Raw genomic sequence first — 4,281 nt, 5'->3', positions numbered from 1 at the left:
CTGGGGGATTTCAATCAGTGAGCAATATTATTCTCGACCTTTCTTTGTTAAATGAACCCAGAACTGTCACTTGGAGTTAATATCTGTGTTCCGACTCCTGAGTAATAAAATTGTGAGTTTCTCGATATTTTCGGGACACATTTCCTGCTGAAAGAACTAAGAACTCTTTTCTAATTTACACAATACTATATACACATTCATCAAGCCTCCTAAGCTAGCATCCTTGGTGCTGCTCTCTCCTCCCAAACCTCATCTCCAGTGACTGTTACATCATCACTCTGACAGTGGGAGTGATTGATCCCAATGTCTTCAGCATTAACCCTTTACATCCTTATACTACACTGTCTGTCCAAAAAAATGGGTGGAGGGAACTTGATTTATCGAAACACTAACAGCTGCCAGTTGAAAATCAACTCAAACCCATCAGCGAGAGAGAGAGAGACTGTCAGAGAACTTCCTGCATCCAGTCCTGACCCTGTCACACTCAGCAGATGCTCACCCAGACCCCACTCTCATCAACACTGAACATTGTTACCGAGACACTTCAAATACTGTTTATAAAAGGCTGGAAAGGTCAAAGTTCACACAGCGTTATTGAACAGAACAAAGTTTAATATCTTCTGACCGTTTCTCGGTAATCACATGAGACAAAGGTTTTCTTATTTGGTTCCTTTGATTTTTCTTGTTGCTGACTGACAAATATTCCAAACCTCAGATCAACCCTCCTACTTGCGTCATGTCCCAATCTCAGTCGCAAGCAACACATAACGACACAAACACTTTGAAACATACAACGCAGTCACACTTTCCTTCAGTGACATTAATGTCGAGCTGTTTTCCAGGTTGAATGCAACTGTGAACAAATTTGTATCAAAGAAGTTGCCTTTGAAATATCAGGACTGAATTTCTGCACAAGGAGGAACAGCCATACCAAACTCACATCCTTCACAAAGGCTGTGACGAAAATTCATCATGTAATTTGAATTCTCACTTAAAGCTCAGTAGACACAGATGGAAGCGATTGATAAGGTAACCTCTACATCACAAATGTGAAACAAGGCTCTATGGGGAATTGAACCCAGGATCTCCTGTTTACAAGACAGGTGCTTTAACCAACTAAGCTACAGAGCCAGATGTTGTTCAAGTTAAAATCAGAGGAGTGCACTATTTATTCTCATATAATATCAATATCAAAGGAAAATACAGCAGATGCAGGAAATCTCAAATAAAAACAAGAAATGCTGGAAATACTCATCAGGTCTGGCAGCATCTGTGCAGAGAGAAGCAGAGTTAACGTTTCAGGTCAATGACCCTTCTTCAGACCCTTCTATGTATTCTCATCCCACTTCTCCACAGGTCACAACATATATTTTAACTTTTCCCACTTCCTGAAACAGTCAATCATGTACTCTATTCTTCCCAGAATAGAAGACACTGACCATGTTTCTTTAATGAACAGCAAAATTATCAGTTTATTACAGAACAAGTTTTAACTAGTCATGAAATAAAGCATAAATACACAGGTAGAAATTTTAAAAGTTCCCTTTTTACCTTAACCAACATTTAAAGCCCCTTTCTTCCCACAGCCCCACACATGCACACTTACATACACCGGTTAACTGAAAAAAAAAGAATTATTTTTTACAATTCTGAGTTCTGTTAAAGACAAAAACAACACTTGGGCTGATTACTTGTTCATTCTTGAAGAAAACAGCAGATGAGATATGTTGTTCCAAAACTGGCATGCAGTCTAACTTCTGAGTGTGCGTAGACAGGTCACTCGGGTCTTTTAGAACAGTTTTTTAGAGGCAGTGTTGAAAATTAATTTTAGCAGGCTTTCTTCAAAGACAGGAGAAGAGATGAATTGACACAGTGAAGTTCTCAGGGTCTTTTAAAGATTTGCTGCAAAACAAAGTGGGTTGTGATCTTCTCTCCTTCCTTGACACTTCTTCAGGCTAACTTTATCAGCTGCTCACTCCAGAAGGTAAAACACAATGACTGCTACAAATAAAAGCTTGTGATTGTTCTGCCCTCTTCGGTGAGTGCTGCTGCTGCCGGGTTTGTCCAATCAAGAGGCACAACTGACTTCTCTGTCCACATTTCCCCCTGTTACCAGGGTTTCTGTTCTACATTCAACTTGAGTCATGTGACAACCAGTAAACATAGTTGCCAAATTAGTACTTTCAGTACCCTCTTGAAAAAGAACTGGTCTGACATTTATTAAGTTTGACGATGAATTCCTCAAAAAAAATTTCACAAAAAAAAAATCAAAATCACTTCCATAACATCATGTACTTTCCCTGAGCTACAGGTTATTGCAAGTCTCTCTGGCTGTGTTTATTTTTGTTGATTTTGCACTCAGGTTCTTTCTGAATCCATGTGTTTGCAGAACTTTGTCAGTGAGAAACATGGAGATATGCTTAAAGATTTCCCTGCAAATTATTCAGATCTCCATCTTTCTCCGAACTTTGTAGAAACACATTAATGTGGGAATCACACACATCAGGCCGTCAAACCTCTCCGTTAAACATTGAAAGGTGACAGTGTTTATTGTGACGGGGTTCCATTTATTCAGACACATCTGGTATAAAAGTGCTCAAGAAATGATTCACACAGGTAATGTATTTGTATATTATGTGCATGACATAATGACGCAAATAAACAATTCCTTGCACTTGCCACGCTTGGTGTATATTTTCTCTGCTGATGCCCCCTGAATATATTGAGAAAATGGTGATGAGGATGAGATAAAAGTCTGTAAATATAGGCAGCAAACAGCAGCAGGGACTGCAGTGAACAGGATCAGCTAGCTCCTGGTGACCTACCTGCTCGGATGGTGGAGATTTTAGGTGGATTGTGTGAAGCCTGGGCCACAGAATGTCTCTTCAGTTGAATGAGATACCGCAGGGTCTTCCTGTGCATCTGATTCAAATTGCTTATTTGGGACAATATGGCTGCACACATATGGGATACATCGGAAGGTGAGGAACTTATGAGAGGGCTTGAGAACCATTCAGTTCATATATTGAAAGAATGGACATGTTTTTCAGAGCTAATAACATTTTGGAATTTGAAGGTGAAAGTGCAGAGGTCAAGACTCAGAATAAGGCAATTCTTGAGGGCAAGAAAGCTATTTTGCCAATGGAAATTAGCCTGGAAGTGTATGACCAGCTAACAAAGCTTCCTGCTCCCATCAAGGCAAAAGATGTGCCATTCAAAACAATCATCACCAAGTTGGAGGAACATTTCAACCCGAAGCCACTAGAGATCACGGCAAGCTGGAAATTTGGAAGCAGAAATCAGAAAAGTAGTGAAACAGTTGGTGAGTACATTGTGGCATGAAGAATTTATCACTACATTGCAACTTTGGCATATTCTTAGACCGTGCATTATGAGACAGATTTGTGCTTATATTGGTGGATGAGAAAAGATACTAAACACACAAAATCTCACATTCGAGCTCGCATGCAAGATTGCTCTTTCCATGGAGATTGCATCAAAGAATGCTCGAGAATTTCATCCTGTGCCAGTGATTGTAACACACTTCAGGGGAACTTAAAAAAACTGGTAAAATGCGCTTTCACATGGCAGATAAAATTTACACAGAGAATTGTGAAGAGATACAATTTGGGAGGAAGAATAAGGAGAGGCCATATAAATGAAATGTTACAATTCTAAAGTGAAAGCCGGAACAGAGAGACAATGTACACCAATCTTAGAAGGTTTGAAAAGGCTTCAAAGAGCAAACAGGACACTTGGCTTTATTAACAGAGACATATAGTAAAAGCAAATAAGTTATGATAATCCTTTATAAAATACTGGGTCTGAATGGCCTACTCCTGTACCTCCACAGAAAGCTTCCATTCCAGGTTTGCACACACTCGTCAGGATCACTCTCCACAGATCCCGCCACTCCAGGCTCGGACACCCTCTTCAGGATCACTTTCCATAGATCCCACCACTCCATGCATGGATATCTCCCTCAAGATCAGATCACAGGTTCTTAGTCCTGCCACATCCAGTCATGAATGATGGTGGACAATTAAATAACTAACCAGATGAGGAGGCTCCAAAAAATCCCCATCCTCAATAATGGTGGAGCCAAAGCTAAATCATTTCCAACCATCATACGTCAGAAATTGCTCAGTGGATGATTCGTCTTGGCCTCCTGAGGTCCCCAGCATCACAGTTTCCAGTCTTCAGCCAATTCGATTCACTCCACATGATCGCAAGAAACAACTGAAGTCACTCGATACAGCAACGACAATACGCCCTAACAAC

The 4,281-nt window shown here is 40.3% G+C and overlaps 1 non-coding gene across 1 annotated transcript; it reads right to left on the bottom strand.

Annotated features, from left to right (window-relative positions):
* Nucleotides 1-1,057: 1,057 nt before the first annotated feature.
* Nucleotides 1,058-1,131, bottom strand: trnat-ugu (transfer RNA threonine (anticodon UGU)). Its single transcript has one exon. It is a non-coding gene; the product is annotated as a tRNA-Thr (tRNA).
* Nucleotides 1,132-4,281: the final 3,150 nt, after the last annotated feature.

The sequence above is a fragment of the Heterodontus francisci genome, unplaced genomic scaffold, assembly GCF_036365525.1.
Source record: "Heterodontus francisci isolate sHetFra1 unplaced genomic scaffold, sHetFra1.hap1 HAP1_SCAFFOLD_278, whole genome shotgun sequence".
Lineage (NCBI taxonomy): Eukaryota > Metazoa > Chordata > Chondrichthyes > Heterodontiformes > Heterodontidae > Heterodontus > Heterodontus francisci.
This window is presented reverse-complemented; position numbering and strand designations above follow the sequence as displayed.